Source organism: Talpa occidentalis, unplaced genomic scaffold, assembly GCF_014898055.3.
Source record: "Talpa occidentalis isolate TD23 unplaced genomic scaffold, MPIMG_talOcc4v2.1 talOcc4.10, whole genome shotgun sequence".
Taxonomy (NCBI): Eukaryota; Metazoa; Chordata; class Mammalia; order Eulipotyphla; family Talpidae; genus Talpa; species Talpa occidentalis.
In genome coordinates this window covers 39171898-39185597 of record NW_023600993.1, presented here as the reverse complement: position 1 = coordinate 39185597, position 13700 = coordinate 39171898, and the positions used below count along the sequence as shown (strand labels likewise).

General features: G+C 46.0%; 1 protein-coding gene across 3 annotated transcripts in view; it reads left to right on the top strand.

Moving 5' to 3' along the window:
* The window catches only part of ERC2 (ELKS/RAB6-interacting/CAST family member 2), an 847094-nt gene that overhangs the window by 823868 nt on the left and 9526 nt on the right, over window positions 1–13700 (top strand). The window lies entirely within an intron of this gene.

Genomic DNA, 13700 nt, shown 5'->3' with positions numbered 1-13700 from the left:
TCCAGACCCAGAGCAGCATGGGGCTATCGAGATGGTGAGGACACATGTCAGAGGCTTTGACCTCACCAGGGGCTTTGACCTCACCAGGAGCCAGCCAGCTGCAACCCGTGCCAAATCCAGCCTGCCACCTCTTTTGATTTTATTGGATCAAAGCCCCATTCATTTATGTCCATACTGTCTATGGCTATCCATGTTTTCATGCCATAATTGCAGATGGAGACCACAAGACCCACAGAGCCTAAAGTACTTTCTCTCTATCCCTTTACTATCTTGTCATCCTCTGGTCCACACTGTGGCTAATATAAGCCTGGAGACCTCAGATGCTGTGTGTATACCCCTAGTTTGAAATCGAATAAGATGCTGAAAGTAGTTTAGTGCTTGTAGGAAAACCACACTTAGTCACTGATTGGTTTATTCAAGAAATAGTCGTTGCGAGATATTATTATCAACATCATCTCCATAGTCCCCTCCTCTGAGGTTTCCCAGGCTGGAGAAGAGGCTGCTTTCAGAGAATCACTGACTTGACTATTAAAGCAAGGACTAACCCTGTATTCTTATCTGGTCCAATAATCTTATTTTACAGATGCAGAAACTGAGGGTCCGTGGAGGGAAAATCTTATTCTTAGTCACATGAATAGTTAAAGTCAAAACTGGAATTAGAACTTAGGTCTCCCAGGCTGGGAAACAGATCACAACAGATGACTGTATTATCTCTGTTGCATCCTCTGAATTTGGTCAAGAGCAACCAGTGGTCTTGGCACCATTTTCAGGAGCAATAGTTAACTGTGTGACTCAGCAGTTTCTTCCTCTGAAGAGTACGCCCTGGTTCATTCTTAAATGCAGCTGATTGTGGTGATTATTCACATAAATTGCACCTGTCACTCCTCTGCACAATGCCAGACCAAGGGGTAATGTGAGCTCCTTGAAAAAGGAACCCTTTTTTTTTTCCAGAGTGATTATAAATTAGATATGAATGTAGGCTTAGGATCCTGGCAGACATTCTCCCAGGGAATTCTTTATCTTGCATATATTTGCAGAGTAACCTTTGCAAAGGTTAGACTACTCTTGGAACCGAAATACAACTTTGAAGTTTAAAATTTCCAAGATATTTTGGGAATATAATAATCCCAATTCTCTTTCCTCTAAAATTTGCTGTGAACTCCCACTGAGTTACTGTTCATGGAGCTGAAACTTGGGCTGTGCTCCAAAGGGCCATCCAGGGGCTCATTGGAGAATCGACTTCCACTGGTAACAATGCACAAAGATGCTTTGGGTTGAGAACATGAGTTACCTAGAGTTACCTCCAACTTATAAGAATTAAATGTGTGTGCCTGATGTAATTTGGCAGTGTGTGAGAGAGAGAGAGAGAGAGAGAGAGAGTGCCAGCAAGCCACAGAATCTGAATAGCCCTGTCCAGGATCTCAGCCTGCAGAAACAAAGTCACATGAGCATCAAAGATCACCTCTGGCTTCTGCTCCTTAGGATTCCCTTAGTAGGTGTATGCCTCAAATGTAGCCTGAGAGCCACTTTTCTCATCCTTCTACCTAGAGCAGTGTTTTCCAACCGGGAGCAATCCCGTTCTCTTGCCTTAGGGAACATTTGGCAAGGTCTGGAGTAATTTTTAGTTGTTCAAACTGGGGTGCAAGTAGCACTCACATGGGAAGCAGCCAAGGATGCTGCAAACATCCTACACACAATGAAGCATTGTCAAAGTAGGAACTATCTACCGAAAACTCAAAAGTACTGAGGCTAGGAAACCTTGACTTACAGGGTCTAGACCTGCTCATCACTGTATCAGTGCCAGACAGTTACCACATGTGTCATGGAATGGACACTCAAGAAATTTCTGTTGAATAAATAAAATGAAGAGAATAAAGTATATGAAAGATTGAATATTATCCCTGCCTAGTAAGAGTACTAAAAAATTTTACCAAATAAAATATCTATGCACAGTTCCTGGCGCTGTGCCCAGCACATAGTAGGTCTTCAGTAAGTGGTAGCTTACAATGATGCCAATAAGTTTACCTGATTGGCTTCATGCTCATTTTAAATAAGAATTCACTTGTTTTCATCCTTTGCCAAGATAACAGGCAGTCTGTGCAGGCAAAAAGCCCAGTGGGACTTTTACAAATATTGGTTTACAAAGAATCTTTTTCATCTTGTGTTTTCCAGATAGGTAAGCCAAGGGCCACTTGGTTGTGCCTTCATTTCCGCTCCCGCTGGCAGACTTTTCCGAGGCTGGGTTTTGTTTCTCTAAAATTATTGTTTCATTGCTTTGTTGTTCTGAAGGAACCTGTTGGTTAATATTAATGCATTTTTATCTTGGGCCATTTCCTTCCAATTCTCTTTTCCATTCTACCATCGTGTTGGGCTTTATCCTCTTGTAATGTCAGTGCCGTTGCAGGGCCCTTTCTTGTACATATCACACCTCGAGCCTCCTGGGTTCGAGCAAGCCTGTGCGGTGTTACTTTCATTTGCATTGGACAGGGTGGGAAACTGAGGCCCAGGAAATTAGATGACTGCTAGGGAATAGCTTCTGTCTCCTCCTTGTTACCCACTTGCTGGATTTGAGAAGTGGGGGAGATATAGGGACAGAGGTGAGAGACGGGGAAGTGACTGCCCAAATCCTCAGAGGAAGTGGTACCTGGGCAGTCTCCTGATGCTCCCATCTTATCTTTTCCAGCCCTTAATTCCCCACCTATTCCTGTAAATGGATCTCTCATTCATTCATTCATTCATTCATTCATTCATTCATCAGAGGGAGTCATTGAATGCTTCTGTGCTCTGTCATGATGACATGGGAAAACTTTCAGGTTTGGGTCTTGCACCACCTGTTACCACCAGAAGGCACTTGCCTAAATTACTTAACTGCCACAAACTTCTCTCATCAGAAGTGGACACGACCACTTCTGAGATGTGTCCCAGAATAATCGCGACAGCCCATTGTGATCAAGACAAATTAAATTCTTGTGAGGATTCTCCACCCTCTCTTGTCTTCCCTTCCACTAGGACTAGCACTGACAAAAATTAATATTCTTATTCTATTGGCACCTGACTCCAGGGAGAAAAATAATGACAATTGGGATGGCTAATGTTCATGGAGCCCTTGCTACTGTCAGGCGCTCCATGAAGCCTTTCTCTGAGTGACCTCATTTAATCTTCTAAACACCTGTGGTGGTTTTGGTGTCTCCATCTCACAGGGGAGGCAGTTAAGGCCAAGAAGAGTACAATTCCTTGCTCCGGGTCACACAGCTGACCATGGACTGGGCCAGGATTAAACTCCATTCATTGGGAATAAAAATCTCACTCACTTCCTAGAGCCAGGCTCTGCCCTAGGCAGGACTCTCACCCCACCCAGAACAAGGGCCCAGGACATCTCTTCCTGCAAAAGGTGTGGACTCGCGTGTGCTCCTGGAAGTCTGTGGTCCCATCAGCTGTGTCAGCTGCCTTCCCAGGGAAGCGGATGACATTCCTGCTTCCAGCTGGGAACAGCTGATCAGCGCTGAGGGAAGGCCCAGGAGGCTGAAGTCCTGCCTGGCGGCAGCACAAACACAACAATTGTCTGCTGAGCCCCCCTGAAGACTCTGGCCCTTGGAAGGGTCCCTTCATGCTTCCTGAGCCGCTGCCTGCCAGAGCCTACTGTTTGAGACTTTCGTTCCTCCTGGCTCATCTTCAGGGGTTTCCTCAGGACAAGGTTGCTCCATGGCCTAAAGACCACATGGATTGAAATCTCTGAGAAAACCTGACGGGGCTTTCATAGTACAAACACAACTGTTGCCTGTGGACAAATATTGACTTTTGGGGCTAACTCTCTCACAGATGGCCACCCTTGGGAGAGGCTCCTCGCAGGCCACAGAGCACTGGTTGCTCAACCGGGTCAAAGGGAGCCAGAGGTGAGGGGGAGATGCTTCATGGATTGCGGATGACCCTCATCCAAATGGACCCCTGCATTGCCGGCTGATGGCAATTTAGAGTTATGGTATTTGGGGGAGCAGTGGAGGGGCACCAAGTACCATCCATCAGAGGGCTTAAAACAACAGAAACTTGCTCCCTCCTGTCACTCTGGAGTGACATCCCAAATCAAGTGTCAGCAGGGCCAAGCTGTCTTTGAAGCCTCAGGGGAGGATCCTTCCCATCATTTGCTGGCTGCTGGGGTGGCTGGTAAGCCTTCACTTGTGGAGGCAACACTCCGCCTCTGCCCCGTTGTCACGTGCGTTTTCCCACATCTCTGTGTCCAAATCCCCTTCTTCCAGGGACACCCATCCCTGGATTAAGACCCTCCCTAGTCTAGTCTAATTTTATCTTAATTTGATTGCATCTACAAATATCCAGATATGGTTCCAGGTACTTAGGCTTAGGTCTTGAACATATCCTTTTAGGGGATGCTGTTCACCCACACCACCCCCCACCAGAGTTGTTTGTCCTTTCAGGAAAGGTGGTTTCCCTCCCCACAGCCACACCAGCTGCCTCCATCCAGCGCCCACATTGCCCTACAGGGAACCTCCTTAATCACAGCCTGACAGCCTCCCTCCCCATCTCTACTTCCCCGCTGCCCCCAGGGAGGTCTGCAGTCTCCTCGGTGTGGCCACAAAATCCAGGGTGACTTGACCTCGCTTTCCCCTGCCCTGCCACTTGACTTGCCCTTTCACATTCTGTGTTTGCCTGTCCTTGGCACTTGCAGTTCTCTGAGTAGGTCTTGCTCTGGCCCATGTCTGGCCCTCTGCTCAGAAACTCCTTTCTTCCTTCCTAGTCTGGCTCACTCCAACTTTTTATTCCTCCTGTCTCAATCCTGAAGTCATCTCCTCTGGGGAGTCTTTGCCAGCTCTCCCTGACACTATATCAGGGGCCTTCTGGGTTCCGTGGGCACCCTGTGCTTCCCCATCCCCATTAGCTGGCACCTCACAGTATATTGCTATTGTCTCCTCGCTTGTCTGTGCCCCTGACTTGACTTCAAGACTTGAAGATCAGGTCTATGTCCTACTTACTTTTGAATCACCAGTCTCACAGCCAACGAAAATAAGTGCTTTTGATTTGAATAATCGATTGATTGAATGAGAAAGTAAACAGAAAGCAAAAATAACAACAGTAGCCCAGTTGCCTTCCTAATTCTATGAAAACTAAAGGAGATTTTTATGCCTTTCTGCCAATCATTACATGCCACCAAATCCAACCAGGCACAGATGCTTAGAGAAATGATGTTTCAGAGATATTCTCATGCCAGGATTTGAACAGAACTGAAGATAGACCTGGAAGGCAAATCTGGGGGAGTCTTGACTTGTTGTCAGGAATGTCCCCGCTGAGGCTGTGCTGCAGGTGACAGTGGTGCTGGTGATCTTCTTTGGAGTTTCAGTCCCATTCTCAGTAAAGTCCCATTTCACTCCTTTCTCAGTAAAGGTTAAAGGCAAAAGAAGAAGTGGATTGACTGAGCTAATTTCTTCTGCTTTGACATATGTGTGGTATAGCTCTTTTGCATGATTGAACATTTCAGTCCACTGAAGAATAGAATTTGTAATTCCCCCCCTTTTTTTCATTGTGTTTAGCCAAAACAAGCTGTGAAGAATGTAAAATATATCATTTTGTTGGCACCCGTTCACAAGTGAGTCAGTGAGCTTGCTCGCATTTACAACTAAAATTGGATTCTAACCTCCCAAAAATTTATGACAACTGCTCCTTCTTGTGGCTTAAATGTTGACATATAATTAATTTAGGATTTCTTCCCAAAGCTTCCTGTCCAGGTTTGTACCTGCCACAGAAATATCCTTGAAAGTTTATCTAATAGCTGGAGCTGTGAAAAAACCCTCCAGAGGCTTTGTAGAGCGGGTGGGCTGTGCCAACAGGAAGAGCCCAGAGAGCAAAGGGTGAGGTCGCCAGTGTGGCTGGCTGCCAGGGGTGCCGCGGGTCGGATGCATGGAATTTGCAGTTTGGGGGAAGCTTTGGGCTCCTTCTGCCACCATGGCTTCCGGGCCCCTGTAATGTGTCCCCTCTTTGTCCTGCGTGCTTCCTTTCATGAAGACGACCAGACCCTGGTCCAGCCCATGAGTAACCTAAGCACAAGCAGCCTGGATCAAGCCGGTGCTGATCTCCACTCTGTGTGGGCTAGTGGGGAGGGCAGAGTAGCAAGAAGTGCTGTTACATGCCTGTTACATGTCAAGCACTGGTTGAGGGGCTTTTTAGGCAAAGTTCATTTTATTTTATGTTCTTAACCACCTGGGAAGGTTAGAATTATTATCCTCACTGTGTACATGAAAAAAACTGAGGCTTGGGGAGGTTTAGTGACTTACCGGAAGTTACTCAAACCAGAAAGGGGAAGAAATGATATATGGGCAGTTCACAGGTGCAGAGCTTCTGTTGGGCCCTGGCTCGTGTGATGTCTGAGGTAGGCAGATCCCCTCTGTGCTTGGATGAAGGACTGACTTCAGTGAATGGAGTCATGGGAGCAGGCGCAGAAGGTGAGATGTTTGCCAAACCTGGGCTTCCACCCAGACAGACTACACCGTAGGCCGGGGCTTCCCTCTCACGTTCCAGCTAGTCTTGCACACTAAGAGTGAGGGGCCTTTGACTTCATCTTGCTGACCACCTTGCTCCTGGAGGGCCTGGGCATCACCGGTCATTGACCAAGGAAGGGAAAGCAGTCGGGGACAGAAGATGTGCCACTACCTCCAAACTTTGAAAATGTGCAGCCTTCCCATCAGGATCCTGCTTGGGGACAGTCTGAAAATGCAGCCCAGGGCCATTGCAAAGAAGCTCACGAGGTCAAGGTGAAGAAGGCCAGGTCCCAGCCCCACACTGACCTCCTCTAACCTAGGTGACCGCTGCCAGCCTTTCTCATGCTTGCACCTCTTCAAATGGAGAAAGTGCTTCTGACCTGGTTGAGTCTCCTCCTTGTGGTCTTACTTGGGGCAACTAACTTAATCTCACTGGTCAGTTTTCTTAACTCTAATGGGAGGGAAATAATAGTGCCCAGTTCACAGGGTGATTATGGAGACTAGGTGGGTTAATCTGCATACAACAGTGGTTCTCAACAGGGTGTGGAGGGAGTGGGCTTGCATTTCCAGGAGGAATTTGGCAATATCTGTAGACATTTTTGGTTGTCATGACTTGGGGAAGCAGGGCTGTACTATGGGCATCTAGTGGGTACAGGCTAGGAATGCTGTTTAATCTGTTACCAAGTACAGGGTAGCCCCCGGAACAAAGAATCATCCGGTATAAAATGTCAATAATACCAAAGTTAAAAACCTCGGCTGTAAAGTGTTTAAGACTCTTCCTGGCATGTAGTAAGCCTTCAATAAACATTTGTAATCATTTATGTTCAGCTTTCTCCTTAATCCATTTAAATATTTATTGAGCACCCACTATGTGGCAGGCACATCAGAATACTGCAGTGAGCCAAACGTACACAACCTGTCCTCATGAAGGCAGTGAGGCTACAGTCAGACGTTAATCAAATACTGCACAAATACACGGGGCCAAATTGCTCAGAAGCGGGAGTAAGTGGACAACAGTGCTAAAGGGGTGTGTAGCTAGAGGATTGGACCAGAAACAATAGTCAGAGAAGGTTGCCCCTGAAGAAATGACATTTAAACTGACACCAAGGATAAACAGAGGCAGTCAGGGGGAAGGGAGACAGGAAAGTGCCCCAGGCAGAGGGAGATGCAAGTGCAGAAGCCTTGGGGAGCAGGGAGTAGGGAAGACCATTGATGAGCCTCCTCCTGCCTAGGAATCCAGATGCAGAGTTTGCTACTGCCAATCACATGTGTCCCTGAGTGATGTGGGAACTGCCAGAGGACTTTGGGGTTCTGCTGTATTTGGAAGATTTGGAAGTGGCTCAAGGGCTGCCCCCAGAAGCTATTGGTGTCGTGCTCTAGCTCCTTGACCTCTGAACCAATTCAGCCCCATGGTATTTCCCAGCTCACCATCCCGAATGTCAAGCCTGGCTTGGAAGAGTTAAATCCACACCCTGCCTGCCAAAACCTTGCGACTTAATAGCGACACTTCCAGCCAGTTTTTGTATTATAGAAAATGTGCTTTTTCCTCTCATCTTCAAAGTGACCAGCAACAAAAGCAGCCAGGAATTCCCTCGTAGAGCACCTTCTCATTTAAGTTGAAAACATTTGTGATAGAAGTCCCATAGCATGGAAGAAAGGCGGGCCCATTGCTATGCCCTCTCAGTTATCCTTGGAGACCATCCAACCCTATGAGGATTACTGAGCTCACATATGTGCCCCAGCAGGAGCTGGAGCTGAAGCTAAAGGCTGCAGCCATGAACCTAGAGCGCCATGCAGACCTACAACAGCAGACTTTGTGGCATGGAGTTTAAATGCAAATTCAAACTAGAGAGCATGTCTGCTTTTTCACACTGCAAATGTGGTTCTCTTGAATCTGCTTTTCTCAAATTCCTCATTCTGGAGAGCATGTCATTATTTCCCTTTAAGGTAGTCCACTGTGCAGTGGACTTCTTGAGCAAACACGCTGAGTATAGATATTTGCGGAGATGGATTACAATTTTGAAGCCGCCTTGATCTGTGAGTGTCCCTTAAAATTGACACTGTATAGGCAGCAGCCCTTCTGCCCACCTGTGCCCATGCACACCTCCCTTTTAACAAACCGATGCCTCTTGGGGCAGCTCTCTCTGCCCACTTGTGTCTGTGCCAGCATTCTTTACCCTTCTCTCCCCTTTATAATAAACCTGCCCCTTTGGATATATTAAAAAAAATTGACACCATGTAAATAAAGCACATAGTAGGTACTCAGTTGCTGTCTTTCATAATGGGACATGTACATGGACTTGAGAACCTGGTTTTTGTTGCCTGATCCCACATACACATGTAGCACACAATCAGTAGTATTGCCAATACTTCAAAAATCTCACTCTCTAGAATCCTGGCCAATTTTCCCACTGACCAGGCTGCCCCAGCCTATGTAAGGAGACTAGAATATTGTCCTGTATAGGAACCCGAATGGCAGCCACTGTGCCAATGACCTGGCCCAGACATCTCAGGGAGGTGCCAGTTTGTTTATACCACAGTGAAAATTCCTTTTTGGCAAAGCAGCTTGAGGTTAAAGAGAAATCTTATGAACGAGAAGTCATACCCCACCAATGCTAATGGATTTCAGGTCAAGGTTTTCTCAGGCCTTTCAAGGTTACCTATGAAAGGACAAGGGCAAGAAGGCAAGATTCCATGTGTTGGAGGAGAGGGAGTAACTCAGCAACAGACATCCTGGCCATCACTGGGGGAGGTTCTAATATGGAGTAAGTCAAATCATGGAGTTATGCTTTGTCGTAAAGGCAGACCCTCCCTCAATAATCTTTTTAGCATCCTACTCCTTCAAAGACAACTTGGACCCTAAAGCCCTCATGTGGCCAGAAGACATGTGAATATTCCATCAGTTGCATAGAAGCAATAGATTGGAATCCTCCAGATAGTTCACTCAATCTCAGAATGATAAATGATCAATCATTGCATTCCTCCTAAATGAAATTAAGATGTTAAGATATATTGCTTGGGGCTTCTGGTTGGGATTTCTGCAGTTGAGTTTCCAACAGAAAATGTATTGCTTTGGAATCGCTGGGAAAGGAAGACATTCTGAATCTACGTTAAGGCAAAACATTTGACAGCGGAGAAGAATGCTGCAGACGTTAATTTTTTTCATATTTAAAAGTGATTAATCATCCCAAATACCATGAAGCTAGAAGGTCATAATGAAAACTTGGGGGAGGAAGGAGGATACACGTGCCTGATACTCTGAGGTGGAGACATTTGAAGGAGGCCGTAGGTAATCTTGTGCTGAAGACAAAAACAACTACTAAAAATTCACTTGCAAGGGCAGAGACTCTGGGCAAAACCCTCGTAGTGCCTAGAAATTCAGACTTTTTCATTAGTGCAGGAAGGAGACATTTCCTTCAAGAATGTGTATGTACAGCATAGATGTGACTTCTTGGAAAGTCATTGCAACCCTCCTGTCAGATCAGGTCAGAGCCCCAACATTCTGGAAGCTGTGGATGTGATGTTTTGGTGTACCGGGAGCTGTGTGGCTGGAGTGTGTGACTTTCTTTGCTGTGTCTGTCTCGGAGCAGTATAATGCATTAATAATAGCAGCCCCTCAGAGGGGAAAACTAGATGCCAAAAAACAAGCATGTGCTCAGTGAATATTGGGGAGCATTCTCCTTTTTGGTAGTTATTGTGATTTTTAATGAATTTAGTCCATGTTCAGTTTAATTATTTGTTGACTGTAATATCTGACACACTCACCAGACAAGCAGTCCATGAAGTCAGGGCAGTATGTGGGTGTTTAGTCACATATCCTGGACACTTAGCATGGTTCCTGCTTTAAAAATTGTGGGAAGGAGTGTGAGGAGAAGAAAGACCAGAGGGAGGTGCTGATTGGGGCACAGAGGGCTCAGAGACCCCAACTCTCTAAAAAGCCTGACTCCACTCAAGGAGGTACTGGTTTATGCTGCTACATTTCCCTCTTCCCTTCCCACCTATCAAAGGAAAACCCCCTCTCCAGAAAGTTATTTTCTTTTGTTGCAGTAAAACTCAGATTTGGTGGTTGCTTAGAAGAAAAAAAAAGTTTGAAACAAGTTTAAAATTAAAGCACAAATTAATCTAATGCAAAAGTCCATTCAGCTACTATCTGCCAGAAATAAATAGTTTAAAAAATGAATTTCAGATCGCTGACAATGCTGACTGTGTTTATGGCAGCAGAGTTGCCTCCTTCAACCAGCGCTTGTACCCAGCATTTAGAAATTAAACAAAAACACATTGAACTTGCTGCATTAGCTGTTGCCACATCGCACACTAATGGGTTTAGTGACCACAACCCACCCAGGCCAAAGTGTGTCAACAGCCAAAGGACCAACCTCCCTCTCTGTGCTTTGCCCAAGTTGTTACAAGTTTAATTCTTTGCAGCTTACTTTTCCTGCTGTTTTGGCCTTTCCCCCACGGTGTCATAAAGAGCATCACAGCCAGGCCAGCCTCATAGAGCAAGGCAAGGAAACCCCTGCAGAACCTCTGCAGGTGCAGGCACCTCCAACTTTTGGGTCTCATGACCTGGCAGGTCAGATCAGTGCTCAAGAGAGCACATGTGGCTACACTGTTTCTCTTTCTCCAGGTTCTTTAGCTGGGCACTGCAAAAATTCATTCTGGAAATGGCAACCTTGATTTTCCACTCATCAGAGAATCCAGTCTTCTGCCTCTTCCCATACACGAAAGCATGCTGTGTGACATTTGCACTCTGGGTGGTGGTGATGTGTGTGTCTCCATTCCTTTCAGGCCTTCAGGCCTGCCTGAGGAAAGAGGTTGGCTGCCTCCCTTTATGAGCAGCTGAGTCAAGCACTGGGTTTCAGGGCCTCGGTGGTGAAGAGGTTAAATTGCTCAACCAGCTGGATCTGTGCTTTCCTGCCCACACTTGCTCCTGGCCTAAGGCAGTGCCTGCTGTTTGGGGAGGGGGGAAGGGAGGTCTCCCCTGGACCCAGGTGGCGGACAGGCAAACCATGTTATTAAGAAGCAGGGATCGCTAAACCTTGATCTTCAAAAGAGACCCCTAATTAGTCGCCAGCCCAAGAGTAAATGGCATTCCACCTCAGCAAGGCGGGAAGGGCGCCTTCAAATCCTGGGGACTAATTGCCATTATTGGTTCTATGAAGATCCTGTTGTAAACACTTGTCATCCAAGCCACTTCTGGTCGGCAACCTTGAGATATCAAGTTGTTCCTTCATGTTTCAAATTCCCCAAAAAGCCTTGTTGGCTCCTTTTTCTAAGAGGGGGTCAGGCTTCTCAGCACCTAGCCAGGGAGATACCTCCGTGCCACTAGACAGCAAGCTCCTCCGAAAACTGAACTCTTGTCAGTAAGGGATTTGAAAAGATGTTTTGCTTTATTATCACTTGAATGTGAAAATCCCATTCCATATTTGGAAATGCCATTTCAAACAATAAACTTTAATTGCAGCAGAAAGGAGTTCTCCTGAAGCTAACTCAGACCCTCAAGCTCACAGACCTTCTCAGGACCTTGAGAGGGTCCTAACCAGGTGTTCCCATGGTCAGATACTTTCATCAAGTTGGAAACCATCAATTATTTGTGCATTCTCTTTCTAAGAGAGGCCCACACAATGGTGTCAAACCACGGTGGGCTCTGTAACAACCAGGTGTGTGGTTCTCCTGGCTTCTGCAGTCTTTTCTCCCTATTCTTAGACTTCTTGCTTCTTGGTCCCGGTTGGCACCCGTGAGATGAAACTCTTCCAGGCCACGCGCAGGATGCTAGGTTTTGTCAAAATTTACTCATGAGCTAGGAGAAAGTTTCGAGGTCTTAGGACTGAGAGCCTCTGGTCCGGGCCCCTCAAGGGCAGCCCAGATAACACCAAACTGATGGCAAAAGAGGCCCACCTCAGGGAAAGCCCCGGACATTAGGGCTTGTGGCTCTCCGGAGCTCCAGGTACTTTCTATTACCTGGACTCTTCCATGGCCATTAGTATGTAGGAGTGAGACAGAGAGAGGGAGGAGGCAAGCTATGAGCAATTTCTGAACAGTCTGGTGACGTGTTTTCTATTCAGCGTTGGATCGACTTTGAGCTAGCACCTCTGGGCCCTGAGTCCGGCACCCACACTGCCACACCTGGCAAGCTGTGTGGCAGGCCCAGGGCCACGGCCTGTCTAACAGTCCCTTTCTCCTGATGCTGAGCTCCACAACTCTTTCTTCAGAGAGTTAAGGAGTCACAATTACTCAGCGATAATGCTTTTGTGTGGCTATTTAGGGTGGGACAGGAAGGTGTGAGTTCTATACACAGGCTTAGGATATTTGCTCATCGGATTCCATTGTCTCCACCATAAGAGTGGATGGTTTTCCCTCCACAGGTAACCTAATAGCCTCAGACAATGACAAGGGAGGCGTTGGCCCCCAGCAGGCTTCTCCAGCAGTGACTAGGGCATTTTCCCTCTCCCCAGGGTGAGTGTTCTGTTTGTTGAATCAGTCCTTCGTCTCCAATGTCATTCTCAGGGCCTCCAAAGATTCCCAAAGCATTATTTTAACCTATACATTTCGCTGATTTGAGATGTTAGAAATTTGTATGCCAAACTTTGGGTTATTTTAACTAGTTCAGAAAAGAAAGACTAACATCAGTTTTGACAACAAACAAAACCAGTTTTTGTTCTATCAGTTATGTTTAAAAGATTCCAATTTCAAACTAAACACAATGTGTGGTTATTCTGTCAGTGATTTATATAGCCACCAGGGCGCCACAGTTACACACTGCATACATCATTGTATTTTTAAAATGTACTTAATGAACATTTTTTTTCTTTTCTAGTAACTACTTCATTGCCTTAAATGAATGCATTCCAATAGAATTTGTAACAAATGACCACTTTGTGTTTGCATTAATGCCAAACACGTTTAACAAATTTTTAACAAGGAACCCTGGCAAAATGCCAAACTCCTAGAGGGACACTGAAGGAATGCTATAAATTTAAACTAGATTTTACCTTTTCACTTAGCTCAGCAAGTGTCTTAGGTGTCCTGCTATCTCAGGATTGTGGCATTTCTATTTTATGTCAGATAGTTGTACATTTTCATTATTTTTATGACTTAGGTTGTACCTATTTCCACGGGACTTTTAAATCTATGCAGTCCTGTCCGAAATAATTTGATGGCAGTGGAAAATAGTTCTTTATTTCGGCGAGGTTGTTCATATGTTGTGTGGATTTG